Source organism: Coturnix japonica, chromosome 5 (genome assembly GCF_001577835.2).
Source record: "Coturnix japonica isolate 7356 chromosome 5, Coturnix japonica 2.1, whole genome shotgun sequence".
Lineage (NCBI taxonomy): Eukaryota > Metazoa > Chordata > Aves > Galliformes > Phasianidae > Coturnix > Coturnix japonica.
In genome coordinates this window covers 29,498,004-29,517,011 of record NC_029520.1, presented here as the reverse complement: position 1 = coordinate 29,517,011, position 19,008 = coordinate 29,498,004, and the positions used below count along the sequence as shown (strand labels likewise).

Genomic DNA, 19,008 nt, shown 5'->3' with positions numbered 1-19,008 from the left:
TCACATATGGACTTTAGAAATAGCTGGAGAGATTTCTTTTGATTTCAGCAGGAGTTTGTGTACGTTATCAGTGCACTGCAGAATTCTAGCATTAACTGAATGATAGGGGGAAAAAAGCATTTATGAGGTTCTCAGCACAGCAGGAGTTGAGAGTCACTCACTCATTCTGATTATAAGTATTTTGCTTCTCTCTTATTTCCTGCTGAGCTGGAACTCGGTGGGAACTAGCAGGCATTGTTGGGGCAAGAATGAGATTCCCGCTTTTGCTGGTTTTGAAGCTTCTCCTGAACTTGAGATGGTGTATCAATTCTGAGAGATGAGGACACCTACATCTTGATGAGTTTTGCATTCAGTGGAAGCTGTGAGCTGGAGCCTGTGGATTTGTGACTGAATGGCAGCTGCTAAGGTTTACCATGCCTTGCTGGGTTCAGGCTCTTCAGAGTCAGAAGTCATTGGCTCCTGCAAAATTTAAGATGAACTCTTTTCAGCAGTAACAGCCTTGCCAAATCAGCTGTTGCCAGGAGCTAGATTACCTTCTGAGGCTGAGCAGAAATTCAGCAATTTAAGACAGCTTAGTGATTTTCTAATAATGTATATATTTAATAATTTACCCCAAGTGTATGTTAGTCCCCTGAAAAAGTCACACACCATCACACCTTACTATCTACACAATGTAAGGAAAAGCAACTAAAAATAAATTTAAAAAATAATTTTATTTTATTTATTTTTTTTTTTTAAGCAAGAAAAATTAAGAGTTGTAGATACAGCAAGGGTGAGAACAGTCAAGATCCCGCAGAGGAGGATCCCAAAATTCAGAAGTTCCATAATGCTGCTGTACAGTAAACAGTTTAGTGAAAAATCCTGGGCTCAGGCTGGTCCAAATCTGTTCTCCAGGAGTTATATGTTTCACCTCTCCACGATGGAACTCACTGGAACCAAAGTACATAATGAGCCGATATATAATTTGGTCTGCTTCTATGCTTTTTTTATATCCCTTTCTGTAATCCTGCTATGGATCACCTGAATACAAAGGAAAATACGTTAGTTTCCTGCACTGTAGAGATGGCAGCTGTATTCTGAAGGCAGATTTCAGATACAAAGCACACTCCTTTGAAATGAAAAGGGAATTTGAGATTTCTTTTTCCTTTATTGTAAATTATTTCTGAATATGATTGTTTTGGACATAATCATTTCTAACCTCTGAATTATTTCTAACCATCTTCTTTCTAACTGTAACTGAACTTGACATGATAAAAGAAACATTGGAAAACTCCGGCTATTAATTACTTGTAAGATCTTTCCTTCTCTAACATGCCCTTAACAATGGTGTATATGTAGACATCATAATTATGGGACTTATGTGATGGCTTCTAAGTGCAAAATCCTCCAAGTCAAAAGACAATCTCAAGGTTTGCTTTTTCAGTACTGCATCAGTTTTATTCTAGTATAGTGATATAAGATTTGATCTTTATAATAGAAAATAAAGGTACAACATGAAGATTATGACTGAGCTTGCAATACGGACTTGTTCACACCAGTGTGCATTTGTTGGTTTTATTTCTTGTCCTCTCAGATTCAGAGCTATTTTAGTCATCTTTCTGTTTAAGAAGTAATGGGAAATGTTAGACCGAACAGTTCTATGAGTCAGCTGATCTAAATGTGTACAAAGTGACACTTGCAATTGGTGAGGGTAAACAGTATGTAGGGGAAATGGGAAGAGGGGAAAAAAAGAGAAACTGTGGAGAGCCTGAAATAAAGCCAACAAGCCAAGCTAACATTTAAATCAGTCATCAGCAGACTGATGAAGGTTTCCTACAAAACAGAGCTAAAGAGTTCAACCTTCCTATATACACAGCTTACATGACAGCAGAAAACATTTTTAAAAGAAACCAAGACAACTAGGTCCCACTGAATAGCTCTGATCTGATCTCACACACTGTTTCTGCATCCAGTCATATCTTCTATTGCTATGAGCAACCAATAGGATGATGGTATTAAGGAAAAAAATTAGAAAGCAATCGGTCTAGTACCAGCAGATTCGTATTCAACACTCTGTGTCATGGACTTGTTAGTTACTTGTTAGTTACAGTCACCAAGTCTGTATTTGTGGTGCAATCCAGTTTCCTGGTTATAATAAAATATCAGTGCTATATCTATAGACATTCTTTGATGGCAATCTTTTAATTTACTTGAGAACAATTGGCAGAGCAATATTAACTCAATATGACTTTTCACAAATAGATTCTACGTCCTACCACATGCAAGTGCTGTGTAGACTGATTTCTATCTTAATAATGTGATTTAGGCTGATTGCTGGGAAGCACTGCAAAAATGAGAAAGATCTGTGAGACAAGAATAAGAAAACAGCTTCATAGACAAGAAGCTGTAAGCACTCTCCCTGTATGGATTGTGGATATGAATGTGGTGTTTTACCCTGGGACTGCTCTTAATTGGTTTTGTTGTTTCACAAAATGATGTCCTGGTAATACATTGCAGTTGTAGTTGTGCAGCCTCTGATATGTCTCTGCTTACTCTGGGGTCTGCAGCTAAAACTACATAGCTAGAGGCCGTCATTTAACACATGATATCAAATCTGATTTAAGAATACAATCTTAGCAACTCTAGACATCAAATAATGAGAGAAAACTTTAAATTTAATTTGAGTTACTTCTTGCTTGGAACTACATTAAAAACAGCTCTATGTGACTGATGAAATTCTGAGCTAGTAAGCAGCTCGGTATGGCAGCCAGTAAGACTCAGTTCTTCAGAATCAATATTGCAGTTATTGAGTAATTACAGTACTTGCCTGGGAAGATGGACAATGTGATATTTCTTCAGGGGCTGATGGGTGATAATGGTGATCAATGGAAGACAATAATTGAAAACAAAATGATCTTAATGCAGTTGACTGACACAATAGAAAGACTATGGCCTTTAAATCAAAACACACTTTATCTTCTTGACTTTCAAAACATTACTTTAAAAATAGTAATGAGCAGCAAGATGCTTGGAGCTTAATATTCCACTTGCACTTTTTCATTAGCTTCAGATCATCAATAAAGACTCTTTAAATGTTAATCCTCTTAAAAAAGCATTTTGTCACTCAAGGTGTTCTTACCAGCTATTGCCAACAATAAATAACCCTCTCCATTTCCTCTAAAAGCTAAGAAAGTTGAACTTCAACAGTTCACTCTGACTGTTCTGTCATTTTTAGAAAGTGCTATTTTAACGTATTCAATCAGTCTGTGAAGTATCCTCATCTCTTTAAAAGTATATATACACACTGGGATCTTTATCTTGACCTCATGAAATCACTGCAAGTTCATTAATAAGCACTTTCATTGAGTAGGTAAAACGCCATATTTGAACATTCAAACAATATCATGAAATTAATCTCTACACTTTGATAAGATAGTCATTAATAATTCTCCTAAAGAGAAGAAAATACAAGAAAAGAAAAGATGTGATTTGCAAGAAAACCTTTGAACGCATGGTACTCCCCTATTCTCTTCTAAAGTCATCAGCAGTCAATCAAGTACTAATTCTGTGAATTCAAAGACTGGGCAAAATTTTCAGCAAGAGGAATACCCTTCTAAATCTCAGGGTGATAATGAAAGACCCAAAAGGGAAACATGGAGTTTGTGGATAAGTCACCACTGAGCACTTCAGAAACTGTCAGAGTTATCTATATCAGTCTATGCCTGTGACAGGGGGGCAGTAGGCCTGTGGACCTCCTGGCTCCCAAAAATAGGAAGGGAAAAGGGAAAGGAGTAGGGTAATGGGAGCTGGGCTCAGAGAGAGAAAAAGAGCAGCGGCAACAATCTGAGGAGGAAGGCTTATTTTACCAACTTTTATATCAGGATGCAAGATAACACAATATAATACAACCTAATTGAAGTTGAGGATAATAAATAAAATAAAAGAGCTTCCAAAATGGTAAGGCCTACTTGAATGAAGGCGCACAGCTTGGATGCACACCTGCACCCTCTGCCAGTGAAAGAGAGAGAGAGATCCCATCCAAGAACAAGATCCTGTGACTTCTGTGACATATCTTCCTCCTCTGACCATGAGGTCCCCTGGGATATGTAGTTCTTCTCTTTTGAGAAGCAGGTATCTGGAAAGTTGTCAATCCATGGAACTGGAGTATTAACTCTTTAATTACCCGTGCTGTACATGATGTTATGATGTGGAATACCAATAGCAAAATTACAAAACCATAACAGAAACAAATATTATAATTTCAAATGTAACATCTCAAAGACAGGGTGAAATAATTGTGTTTTAATTTTTAATTAGAACTGATTTGTTTCATAGGGAAAAAGAAATAATCCTAAGCAGTTCATGTAGCATGCAATATTTACAAAGCATCTCATTAATATCAATTTTGTTGGGCAAAGCACAGCAAAGTTGTTGATAAATGTTTTTAACAATTGCACTCTGTTTCTTACGTCTGTTGCGATTAACCCTTATTGGAGCATTTGTCAAAACTGCCTGTGTCACTGGCCAAAGTAAGTCCAGTTACTAAATTTGATGAATACACGAATCCTTTAATGAAGCAGAAATCACAAGGTGAAAGTGATGGGAGGTAATAGGTATGTGACTCACCATGATAGGAAAGATAAAATATTGTATGAAGTGAAGAATGACCAAGATTAAACAGGACTGAGAACATCAATAGCAACTCCACCTTAAAAAAAAGAAAGGTAAAGATGAAAGTTTATATGCTTATCTTGTTCATTTTAGGTCATTATATAGAAATTAGAATAAAAAATTTTATTTTCTTTTATTTTAAATTATGAGCATCAAGAAAAGTTGTTTGACTATCTGGTGTCTAAAATTAAAGTATATGTATACACAGGTGCTTTTTTTCTTTTTTTTCTTTTTCCCCCAGGGGTTGTGGTTTTCCTAAGAAATGTAATTCCTTAATTACCTGTGAAAATATAAATCCTTATCTAAATCTGAAGAGTAATCAAGCAATTTGGAAACAGCATGCACTGTAAGTAGTATCCTATTTAGTAGAACTACCACTGTGCTCAGTTATCTAGAAATTATTTTTGTATTTTCCACTTCTGAGGGTCATATTCTTAGTGCACAGTAATTCTGTAAGTATGTGGATTCATCTGGAAAAACAGTGACCTCTAGGGATACCATTTACTGTGATACATCAAACTTTAAACTCATAACTACAGATTTAATATTGCAAGTACCAATAGAGAATATTTATAAAAGTGAAGCTTTTCAGAACATCTGGGCTATTGATCATTTATGCTCTTAACAAAAAATTGAATTAATATATCAATATTTATGCACATATTCATACATATATATATGTATATATATATAAGGACATACTTGCTGCTTTTTTTTTTTTTTTTAAGGGCTACTGCAAATGTTTCATTCTGACAAATAAAAATCCTTTCTTTCCAACTTTTTTTTTTTTTTTTTTAATTAAGCATGACTGCATATACGAGGTTCTGGAAGCAAGCATACAAAAAAAAGGCTCCCAATTTTGAACTCTATTTCTTTCAGTACTTTTTTCTCTCAACATTTTCTTTGTGGTTATAAAAAATTGTTATTTTTTTTAAATAAATTTTCTCTCCTTTCTGCTCTAACATACAAATACATTATGGTAATTGGGCAGCCACTTCTAGACCAGTAGACTCTAAAGCTGTTGTAGCTTTTTAAAAAAAAAATATTTTCTTTATGAAAACCAGATTAAAAGTTGCTAACTTAAACAATCTTTTTATTTATCAAGATTTATCAAGATTTCACTCTCATGGAAGGTACTTGCATGTTTTTAAAAGTTGGATGGAATTAGAAGGGAAGACTCTCATAGATTAAGAGGAAGATGATGACTCTTTTTCCACTTCATTCAGTGAAAAGGGAACAGAACATGGGATACACCCTTCTGCTTAAAGGATTCTAAACTCAGTCTCCTTTGGGAGCTTTCTTCATGCCGTTAGTTATTACTCTAGGGAGGGAGATATTCACAGTCAATCCAAATAAAATTGTAAACTATCTACTAATCAAAAAATAACTATAAGTTTCCAAATCCTTATGTATACTACAGTAAAAAATTTGAGGCATGTGGATTTCAATTTATTTCAGTGTCATAGAATTGTAGACAGAATCACAAAATTTTAGCTTGAGTTAGAAGGGACCTCAAAGACCGTCCAGTTTAAAACCCCTGTCACTGACAGGATTGCCACCCACTAGATCAGACTGTAGAGGGCTCCATCCAGCCTGGCCTTGAATTCCTCCAGGGATGGAACATCAACAGCTTAATTAATCTGTTTGTTAATCACTCTCTCTCAGTTTATATACATTCTCCCTTGTCATGTCACTATTAGACTGTGTAAAGACTGTCCTCCTCCTACCTGTAAGCTCCCTTCAAGTACCAGAAAGAAGCAATGAGCTCTCCTGGAGCCTTCTCTTCTCCAAGCTGAACAAGGCCAGCTTCCTCTATGTTTTTTCATAGGAGACATGTTCAAGCTCTCAGAAAAAAATAATTTTCTCAGTGTCTCTATGGTTTCTTTTTTCTATCTCATCTCATACATACAATTGTTTTCAATGTTACAGAAACTTCAAGATGGTAGTTTCTATGAATTTGTAACAAAACGTACCAGAGTAAATAGATCACTCATATTATATACTGTTTATACTAGTGTTTATCATCTACCATGTAACATATATGCATACAGCATTTACATCTTCCAGAATGATCTCTACAAAAGAATGAAAATCAGGAAAAGTTATCAATGATGAGTATCACATACACTTTATAATTGACAGTATGACTATTATCAGGTTAATAATATCAACAATTGTGCAAAACTGATTTAATCATTTTACATTACATTCATTTAGTAGGCTCTAATAAAAAATAGTGTACTTGTGTGAGCTTTTTCTCTGAAGCCTTGGTATTAAAAAAACACAAATCAAAACTGTTTTGACAGGTGAACAATTTTATAACAGAATGGAAAATTTTAAAAGCTGAATAGCTGATAAAAGATGACTAGAACCAGGGAGGATTGATGTTATAGCTGAAGGCAGCATTAGAGATTAGGTACTCATTTGGCTTTTCAGAAGGCCTGGTGACTCATTCTGCACAAATGAAGTTTGTGATATGTAATGAAAAGCTTTCTATCTCCACTGCAAGCAAATTAGTAGGTATTTTGTGGGAAGAATGTTAATGTTATCTTGCATTTGTTTCAGAGCAAGAACACATTAACAGAGTAGATTTGAAAAGAATTTCTCTTTTATAACATCAGGCATCGATGGTAGTAAAACAAGGTCACCTTTGTAAAGCAATGAGAGAAAATTAGGTTATAAACAAGCAGTGACTAAAAATATATCCAGTCTGTTTCATGGACTAAATGTTACACAGTATTGCCCCAGATTGCTAATTTTCTTTACTGGGAATGATACTCATATGTCCAGCGCTGGATCTATAAAGTTAAATAACAATAAAATCATGGTTAGGTAAGGGAGAAGGTATAAGCATTTCAGTGGGCAAATTTGTTTCATTCCATTAAGAGAGAAAACCAGCTAGGCTGTTTAACAGCCTTTACTATTTTCTTCTTTATTTCATTTTATCTTATTTTATTTACTTATTTTTTCCAGGAAGATGGTGATGATAAAAAACAGGGTAAATAGGGAATACATCTGAGAAAGAGGAAAAAACCCACATTTTTTTTCCAATATTAAATAATGTGTATATATGCACATACAGATAACATAAAGGAGATTATTTAGGATGAAACAGTGCATGAGAGAAAATGATCGCTACATAGGAAGGCATAGACAGGGAGATAGAAAGAAAACTGATCTTTAAGGCAAACTGAAAAGGTAAATAAAGAAAAACACTGAATGGTAAAACTGGCCTTGTAAAGAGAGCTATTATTTACCATTGCTGTGACTTCTGACATTGGAATCATTCCAAAGATGGTAGTAAACTTCTAGATGTGATGTCAGACTTTTTCATCCCTCTTGGTCTATAGAAGAAGGGCCTTAAAAATCAATCAGTGTCATATATAAATACATCTCACTTCATACATAAAAATGTTTTCAGTTTTAGAAAAACTTCAGGATTGTAGTTACTACAAATTTTAACAAAATATATCAGAATAATTAGGTCACTCATATAATCTACATCTATACCAGTGGTATTCAATTTATTATTCAATTTATTTTAAATAGACTTCATCTACAATGCTCTACTGAAATGTTTAAAACAGTATATTTATAAATAAGGCTTACACAAAGAACATTCCATAACTATTCCTCAGATCACTAATTTGTATCTTTACTCCCCCTGGTTGAGTCTATGTCAATGAAGTGAATCTGATCTAGGACTTAAAAAGCAATAGGCTGTAAACATTCTAATGTTTATCTTATCCTCCCCATCAAAGTATTTTTATCACACCTTTGGAATTCGGCAGGTGGTTAGATAGGAGTTTGTGCATGCTAAGAGAAGTTATGGTCAAGTGGACAACCCTGTTAACTTCAGTAATTGCTTTAGAACTGCTTTTTTAAGACATTTTAATCATTTCCTCTAAAAAAGTAGTTCTCTTCCCTTGAAACAACTCATTAACAAAACAACTCTGAATGTCTGCATGTTTGTCTATCCCAAGTGGGCAAAATATAGCTTATTCAGTAAATGTCTCCAGAACACCTTACGGGCTTCTGATGAGGTGCTTTATTATTTTCTGAGACTGTCCTTGCAATAAAGTATTGTGGTTTATAACTTCTGTTGAGGTACACTGACAGAGCACCAATGAAACCAGAAAAGCTACAGATTTAAACCAAATAGTGATTTGCCCAAGAATATTAAATGCTTAATACAGATAAATAACCTGAAAAGCGAACATAAATAAAACGTATAGTGTTAAAGTTTTCAAATGAGAACCTCATTGAAGGAGCAAAAATAATAAAAATAAAGAATTATTTTGCATCATTCTTCCAGATAAAAGCATAACATTTTATTAAAAAATTAAATTTTATGGATCAAGAGACCGAAGGGAAAAGCATAAAATTATATATATATATATATATATATATATATATATATATTTTTTTTCTGAATAACATACATTTAAATTTAAGCACTGCTTACAAATGAACACAGAGTACGTTCATGCATATGAAAACAAGAAGAGGTGAGAACAGGAGGAGTTTTAATGCCTGTTTCCATAGGACTGCTGCATGCCAGAGGTATTTCAGAACCCAAGACAAAAGCCAAACTGACGTCTTTATTGGAATTATGACTTTTTGACTTAACACTGCTTATGGTCGCTGATTTTAAAGCAAAATTATAACATAAATCCCTGAGAGAAACTGCATCTAGCACTAGGAAAACCAAATTATAAGACAAATTAAAAACAAACAAAGATGAAGAAAAGGGTTCTTTTAATATGTTGTAATTATACCAAAATAGCCCCATAGGATTATTTAACGCCTATTGTTGCATTAATAATATCTTCGTAAGTTGCAGTTAATTCCACTGAAACAGCCTTTCAAATGTGAAAGCTGTACATGAATTCTTTCTGCAGTGGGAGAATGGAAAGGAGAAAGAAAAGATGGAAGAGGCAGAGGGCACTTGCAGTACAGAAGGGTCTATAGTTACACAGAATGCATATCATTCTATATAAGAGCCTGAATAAGCTTTTACTTAGGCTTGAAAATCATACTCAGTGTGGAAAGTGCTTTGTGTACTGACAATTTCTCCAATAATACAATATTGTTTACTAATCTGACAATACTCATAGCTCAGATTTCCTTTCATATTCTAATTGCAGAAAACATAAAAGTTGATTTCCAGACAATGTTGGCTAGCGCAGGTAGATCTGCATTCCATAACCATAGAGAGTTGCCCTTATGCTCTGCAAGTAGATTTTATCACTCACCATTTTTATGTATTTATTTCATATGTTGTTTTTTTTTTTATTTTCAATCAAATTTTATAAAACTCGGTACTGAGTATTAATTCAATTCAGCAGAATTTTGTTGAAATGGTCACCTTTAAAAAAGCTGTGTGAATTTTTTTGAACTGTAAAATCAAATGCTAATAAAATAAACCAGCTTCTATGGGAAACCAATAACTCTAATGTAGTTTCCTTTGCTCAGTAAAATAGGTTTTAATGTTCTAGTCACTAATCCTTCTTAGCAATTCCTACCACAGAGAAGGTTGTCTGTCTGGCTGCTAAGCATCACTGTGGAAGTAGTTCCAGTATTCCATAGAAGATTCTATCTCATCTGCAGCATCTGGTCCTTTACCAGTGTTTGAACCATAATGGAGCTTAATGGTGTTTTGTTAGCCTGCATAGTCTTTGCATTGCAAAGTTCTAATTAATAACTTCCTAAATTACTTTGTAATAATTTTCTATAAAAGGCAATATAAAAAGTCCATTACTTATTTTTATTGAGAAATGTCAGTGCTGGTTTTGCTCATTAACAATAAATTTTTATGTTAGCAATTGAGTATCATAGTCAAAAATGATTCTGGTTAGCAAGATTTTTGTATTTTTTCAAGTACTACAAAGAACATGGGAAATGTACTATTGTAAATTGCCAGAATAAATACTTAATCTGAGCGCCACTGGAAGGCTGAAAAGCAGGAAGTTCAATACCTTCTGCCTTGGACTCTTGTCTGGTTCATATTGATGTGCTGTGCATCCAAAATGTTCTAAATACTTTCAACCCGGCACAGACAGTTGGACTTTACATCATATGCACAGCATGTCCTACACATCTAAAAACAATAGTAGATTTTTAATGTATCATATCTGGGAAACATCTGTCCAGGATTCCTGCACGTCAGCCTGCTGGATATCATGGTAAGTCACTAGCTGACAAGGGAGCATTCTAGTTGTGCTAGCAAAAATTATGAATATGGTGCTGGTCTGCATCTGTGCCTGTAGAACTGAAGAGTCTGCCAGCCTGACTTGTGTTTCTGGCAGCAGAATACAATTTCAGATCAAAGTTTCTGGTATTGCATAATCCTTTGGTGGAACTGTATATGCCTTTGGAGTAAACAAATGAATATTAATCAGAGGCAAGAAATTTAAATGTGCTAAAATCCGAATTCTGTTAACCACGGTGAGTAGCACTGTACTATGAAAATTTTTCAAGGCCTTTGACTGGAAGGATCAGAATCAAACTCAACAATTTCTGCTTCTCGATCACTTCACTTGTCCTATCTCTTATAAGGAACTACAAATCAGATCACAATTTTATATCAGAAGACTTTAGAGAATTTTACTCAGAAGAAAAATACATACAGAAAAATATGTTTTAAATTTGTTAAGCAAACTGTGGTGACATTTAGAATGCCAAGACAATACATTTGTTTTCTGTTAATGATACTTTGTTCTCTTTGCACAATAGTAGTAAATATTCAAATGCAAATCAACATTGTGACCTCGACTTTTAAGCATATTGAACACTAGATTATTTTGGCTTCAAACCATCTTCGTTGTTTCTTTTCTAGATTGGGGAAATCCCTAGTTGCTCATTCAAATAGGCAGAGGTAAGCAAGTATCTTCTACCGCTGGTAAGAAACTGGCTGTCCTGTCTTACATGTGTATCTCTGAGCGATTTCTCAAGCAGCCTTTATCAGGTTGTAAATATTTATGTTTATATTTAGGAAATGCTATTACTGTCATTATTGCTTCTTATGTGGGGATAAAAATATAAGTGATGAGTTCATTATAAATAGAGTTCATAGCTGCTGCCCTGAAGAGTTCCGAGTTTAACTTGGAACTTACTGTAAATGTCACTGAATACAGCAAAGCAGATTTCACAGTACAGATATATAAAGAAAGTATTTCATATTCAGTCTAGATATACATTTGTATTACATAATTACATCCCCCTGAAATATCTTACATTTACTACCAGAGGTAAAGTAGATACCCACAAAAACAAAATAGATATACATAAAGGAACCTTCCTTTTCCATTTTCAGAATTCTTACGTCAAAACAAACGGATGCTCAAACAATCTGCATACATGACTGCAGATGTGCCTTGACTCCTCTGAACTCATCTACCATATAAACTGACAGCATTTTATCTGACATTCTATACTTTTGTCATCCTTTTTTCTTATGAATATTTTTCTGCTTCCTCTTTTTTCTTTTCATGCTTTGTCTACTGCGAAAACTAAATTATCTCTTCCAGTGGAAGTTTTTGTTTGTTTTGAAGCTCCTTTGGAAATACTTTGCAGGGCATTAAAAAATTCACAGGTAACCTTCAGATTTACAAAGGCTGGAAGAGTCACAATTTATGACACATAGGCTAGATTTATTTATTTTTTTATTAAAGATGATTAATAACCAAAATGAACTGATTAAAGTTACCAAAGGCCCAAACATATTCTTATATAATTATTAATTAATATCTCTGTATTCCAGTTGTGAATCTGTATGGCTAGGCATTACTTGCATAGAATTCTTTAGCGAAGAATTTTAGCACAGTGTCATAGTATTAAATTGATGCGAAGATTAGATAAGAAAGCAGAAAAATGTCTTTTAGGAAGAAAGATGGCTTATTTTACTTTAGGGCTATATATAGGTGTCTCAGAGTTTCATGGGTAGATCATCATCTGCATTTATATCTGTCAACTGAATAGCAAATCCTATCAGCACGTATAACATCCAGTACATATCTGGGGGGCATTTGAGGTGTGGCTTCACTAGGAACTTCTTGTTTGACCTCTGTCCTCTGAAGATATAAAACGTCAGATCTCTATTAATTGTGTTTGCATTCAAGATTTTCAAGTGCAGATCATTTTCCAGACATTGCATTAAAAATTAATCAGTTATACTCTATCCCCTTGAGATTACTCTGCAATTCATTCATCAGCAGTCATGAGACTGAATCCTAGTACTAGCAGTCAAGTTGGGATTTTAACTCAGTGTGTTGTGATGGCACATTTCCAGGTCATGATAGCAGGACAGCTGTTTTCTTCCATAACAGGGTGAATTATAGCAGACAGTGAAGCCAACAAACCTCTTAGCAATTGAGCAGGGTGCTCTCTGCCAACCAGGGAGTAGGCATTGACAGACATTGGCTTTGGAAGAGCTGACATTTTTTCCATTGTTTGCATTTGCCAACAGTCATTATATAGAATGGTCGTGCGCTGCCTCCTATAGGGATGCAAGATCACACTAAGGGATAGGGTATAGCAAAGAGAAAATTCTTGGAAAACCATACATGACAAATCCCATTTTAAGATGACATTTTATCTATGTACGATCATAACACAACTCCTGACTCTAAGTGAAGGCTGAAACAGTACCAATTAAATATCTCATTATTGGTAAAAAGTAACAGAGTCTGTTCCTAGAAATCTCTAAGATGGAGAAGTCACATACAAAAACCTCTTCACTGTTGAGGAAAATAATAATCAATCTTTGTGGCCTTTAATGTAATTTGGTACACCACACTTTAATGAAGAAATCATTAAAATCTCCACAGGCTTTTTAAGCAAAGGAAACTCTCAAAGTGGAGGTCAGGACAAAACTCTTATGAGATGCACCTAATTGAGCCTTGAGTTTTTCATACATTTCTGTGTGGGTAAGAAATACTAGCATTTCATTCATCATCTTGCATTGGTCTAGAGACTCAGTATTTGAGAAATGAATGTTTCTCTCAAAAAACAAACAAACAAGCGTTTGGCACATATTCAGTATGTTTTGTTTTTTTTTTAATTAGAACAAAATACTATTAACTCTTCTATTAAGGGGTAAACAAAAAGTATTTAAATACTGGCATTTTTGCACATCACAACAGCTACAAATGTTAATTACTGGATATGCATAAGACACCTCTTGAATAAATAAACTTTATTTGCAATTTATGATAATTTTTAAAAATTATATCAACAATATAAGAGGTAATTATTTCATTCTTCATTAATTTATCCAACATATTTAATTTTAAAAAAATTGAAGGGAGGAAATGTATTGTTGGGTTTTTTGTTTTTTTGTTTTTGTTTGTTTGTTTGTTTTGTCTTTTGCTTCAGAAAACACTGGAATAATATACCATGTAAACCTCAAACCAATAATGTATACACTTATTTTCTTTCTGGAAAAACTCATCCTGGAAATAAAAAGAAAGGGAAAGAGAGTGGGAAGGGTGTTACCAGAAAATGGTGGCTGTACCCTGTGATATCTTGGATTCCATACATAAAAATTGTTATTGTGGGCAGGAGATTAAGGAGAAGAAGATACAGGGCATACACAGGGCCAAAGTTCCTACCTTTTTAACTTACATCGTAAAATGACAGAAAGCAATCTGAATAACATTACTTTTATTCTAATTTCTTGAACTTAAAATTAATGCTCTGCCTACAACGTCAAGTCATATCCTTTAATTAAACCAGCACTGAGCTATCAAAATAGGACACAAGTCCCTAAAATCAGTAATCTTTGAAGAAGTTTAGAATCATAGAATATCCTAATCTGGAAGGGACTCACAAGGATTCTAAAGTCCAGCTCCTAGATTTAATTGGTTAAAAATTGTTCCCTAACCAGAAAAGACTGACATTAAGACTGATGAAAAGTCTCTTATTTAGGCTGGCTGTTTCTGGAAGGTTTCAAGACTGTAGCTTTTTCCAGCCAGAGATAGTTAGAAATCTCTGTCATGACAGTTTTTATCTGCCACTGTTTCCCTTCCCCTGCATGACTTCGGAACCAGCTGCTATCAATACCTTTCACGTACCTTTTTTAGGCATTCTAGTTATGCTGAGTCAAACATGTTTCTTTACCATATATACATATGGTGCATAGAAATACATAGGAATAGCATACAGCAATGTTTTCCAAAGCAGGTTTAAACTAGATACGACAATCTGATCTACTAAAAATAATAATAATAATAATAAAAAAGCTTATAAAGGCATAATGTAAGTCATTTAATTGTTCAACATTAAGAGGGCATGAAGTTCAAGGACAGCTTTTTGACCATGAAATGGTGGAGTTTCAAAAGATCCTTAGGACAGCTAGAGAAGTGCACACATTAAGCTCAGTACCATAGTCTTCAGGAAAGCAGATGGGCTTCTTAAAGGATCTGATTAGTAGAATAACATGGGATAAAGCCCTGGAAGTAAGAGGGGTTCAGGAAAGGTGCCTAATATTCAATGATCACCTTCTCTAAAGTCAGGATTAATGCCTTCTAAGAGATGTTCTGAAAGGAAATCAGATAATAGTTTTAACTGAAAGAAAGCAGATTTAGATTATGTGTAAGGAAGACGTTTTTCACTATGGAAGTGTTGAGGTGCTGGATCAGGTTGCCCAGGGAAGTTGTGGATGGCCTACCTCTGGATGCGTTCAAGACCTGGCTGTGTGAAGCTTTGAGTAACCTGGTCTAGTGGAAAATGTCCCTCAGCACACTAGCGAATTTTGGACTGAATAATCTTTATGGTCCCAGCCAACACAGATCATTCTGTTTCTATTAAAGCTGAAGAAGAATACTGAGGGAGAATTGATTACTGACCTATCTGTTGAAGTATCCAAAAAAAGATCAAACACACACACAATAAATAAATAAATAAATGGACAGGTTGCAGAGAGAGGGGAAAAAAGGAGGTCCTTAATATTTGGATAGCCTGAAAAAGAATAATCATGCATGTTTGGTAACTAAGGAATTAAAAGAAGGTATGATAGAGGATACTGTATGTCTGGGCATATAGTAGAAAAGACTGGAGAAAAGCAAGAGAGAGGCACTCTCAAGTCTCACTATAAAAACTGATTAAAAAAGCTGGTCAAGTTCAAATCACATTGATTTTATGGCACATAATGTCTTAATTTATTTCATATTAACTAAGAAATTTATGGACAGTGGTCCACATTATTCTAATCATATATGGTCCTCTCAAACTTTTACTGAATTTCAAATAATGTGAAACTTCTACTGTAAGTAAAGCCAAAATAACATTGCTTATTTATTGCTGGAGGGTATCAGCAGAGAATATCAACCATTTAATCCCAGAAATTCATGGTGTCTACTGGTCAGCTAAGGAACTATTGCAACTGATTGTAGAATGCATTTCACTAATAAGGAAGAAAGGACAGCTATGATGCACTTTCAGTATGGCACAAAAAATCCTTGTAGCCATCTTGATAGATCTACATTATCAATATCAAAGATAGGAAAAGTATAATGACCATATCCTATTTCAGCTTCATTTCAGCTGGCACATGATCTAGAAACTTTAAAGCTGGCTTAGATATCTGCCTAGCAGTTTGCTGGCAGTGTACTAAGAGTGAGTAAAATAAGGTTTCAAAGGAGAAGTACCTTCCTATTGTTTTTTAAAAAGTATTATAATGAACTTTTGAAATATTTCACAAAGAACTTCAATAAAATTTGTAAAAGCTGCTTTAAAGAGCAAAACAGCAACTGAAAACGCACTCATGAAGACCCTAAGAAACAATATTTTACTTTGAAAAATTAAAACATGAGATACAGGAATAGCTTGAGTCTCTTGACTTCCAGATATCTCTGTGGTATTTTTACTTGGTACTTGAATAATGTGAATAGCAATACAATTGATCCATGAAATGATTTGAAAAAATGCCTAATTATAACTGTATTTAAGAAAAAAATTAAAAAAAATTAAAAAATGAAGGGTGATTAGGATAAGCTCCTTTTAAATTTTCTTCTTGCATGACAAAGAAATTTTATGGAAAGATACCCTTTAAGATGTTTGCCACCAATTAGATATTCTTATTAATGCTATGGAGGTATTTATTCTGAGAGAACTTTACTTTCTTGACCTTGATATTATTCATTCAGATAAGTACATACAATGGAGGGAGGGAAAATCATCTGAAACCATCAGCTACTGTTAATAATATCAGAACAGCTAAATTTGACACTGGGAATAGTGTGAACTGCACAGTTTAGAATAGTATTACGAACAGCTTTTTTTTAGGGAGTCCCTATGATGCATATACCTATTAATCTGACTACTAGGCAGTCATAACTAAAGATGGGTGTCCTTATTTTGTTACTTTCACAAAATGCTCATTTTCCTTGTTGATATTTGAAGAGTATAGATGCATTGGTGACTAGACATCATATGACTGTGATGCCTGTCTGTATTTTAGTCAGACTATCATATTTTTCTCCATTTTTAAAATTCTAAATAACAATAATATATATATAAATTTAAAATCAATTATCAATTCTATCAATTTAAAAAGAAATAATATATATATATAACAATAATATATATTGTTATGTGTGCCCCGGTGGCGCAAGTGGTAAGAATGCCGCGTTGCAACACCACAGGCCCTGGGTTCAAATCCCCCCTGTGGCACAAGTGGTAGAAGTGCCGCTCTGCTACAGAGCTACAGAGGCTCGAATCCCGGGGGGTTGGACTCGATGATCTCTAAGGTCCCTTCCAACCCGCACGAGACTATGACACTATGATATTATTATATATTATATATATATATATATATATATAAAAATTTCTTTTTAAATTGATACACTGCCACAATTTTAGAAAGAAAGTTCTGCTGGTTTTTATTTTTATTTTTTTAAAAAGGACTAAAAATGAGATTAGTATGCAGGGTTAGAATACCATAGTAATCAGGCTTTCTTCCATTTTTCTTTCGCAGTGAGAACAAGTTTTTCAGTTGTTTGTCTGCATAAGCAAACCGATAAAAGGCAACAGATGCTGCAAACCTTTATATTGAAGTCATGCAGAAATGCTGACAAGTCACAGAAAAGACTGGCACAGAACCTAGTCTGATTAAAAATCAAATTGATTTAGCACCATTGAGTACTTAGTTTATTTCCAAGTAATATTTCCTATTTCTTTTATAAAAATTAGATAAGTTGCCCACATGGAAGTCTTTTGTTTTTTTTTTTTGTTTTTTTTGTTTTTTTTTATAAATAGTTTACAGATTACTCTTTATTATCAGAGGACAATGAACATTTCATAAAGATCTTTTAATTCTTGTTTCCTTATTCCTGAGGAAAGAAGATCCAGAAAGTAATCTTGGCAGGTGCTATTATAAGGAATCCAAACTCAGAGCATCAAGCCTCATGTAAAAACAAGCTTATATCTATATGTTTCATCCAAATTCAAAGTGGATTAGTCAAAAACTGAATAGAAATTTATAACCATTAATAAGCTAAAAAATATAAAAACAAAAAAATTGTTTTTCTTATTCACCCATGATGTTCTTTAATTCAACATATTTGCACATCAAGTATTTGCCATTTTGTTACAAATTTATTTTGACTTCTAAGATTTGTTCTAAATAATTGTGCTAGTTAAAGTAAGTCTCAATAGTTATATTGTTCAGAAAATGCATGAGAATTTATTTTATAAATCAGAAATAATATAACATTCTAGATTCAGAAATTCCATAATTTAGGAATACTTCAGTTGGTTTGTTCAAAAACTTCATCTTCTATTATTAGACAAAAATATTCTAAATCAACAAAGAATTTTTTATTTTAAGAAAAGTCTGAAAATTTGAAGTTTGAAAATTGATTTCTGTTTGCAAAGTTTAGGCTTTAATTTGTCATTCCTAGTATTTTCAAACAACTATTTCTCTACTGCATGAAATTATACAATCAATTTTATTATTTATCCTGACAGAGTTAATCAAAAATAATCCCTCCCCTACAAGTTATCATGATTTCTGTCTATAAGTATTAATCATGGTTTTTTTTAATCATGTCACGGTTTGAACTAAAAATCCACCTGCGTCCGTGACAGGGGTAAGTAGCCTGCACATCTCAACCACAGAAATATAAGAGCCTTAGGTGGACACGTGTGGCACAATGCAACCCTAATGCCCTCAAGTCACGCAGGGACACAACCATATTTTATATCCATGGGAGGTGACTGGGGCGTTTCCCAAGGAATGTGACTATTGTTGAGGCCGAAAATAAGCCTCACTGGGGATAACGAAAACTGGCGAATGCACCCTATTCGTGACTGGGTCCAGAGGCTCCAGGTGTATACGGGAATCGATGAGCGCTTAGG

The 19,008-nt window shown here is 34.1% G+C and overlaps 1 long non-coding RNA gene across 1 annotated transcript; it reads right to left on the bottom strand.

Moving 5' to 3' along the window:
* Nucleotides 1–694: 694 nt before the first annotated feature.
* Nucleotides 695–8,840, bottom strand: LOC107315003. The gene is made up of 3 exons (XR_001555721.2): nucleotides 7,908–8,840; nucleotides 4,606–4,687; nucleotides 695–929 (listed from the first exon to the last, which is right to left on the bottom strand). It is a non-coding gene; the product is annotated as an uncharacterized LOC107315003 (long non-coding RNA).
* Nucleotides 8,841–19,008: the final 10,168 nt, after the last annotated feature.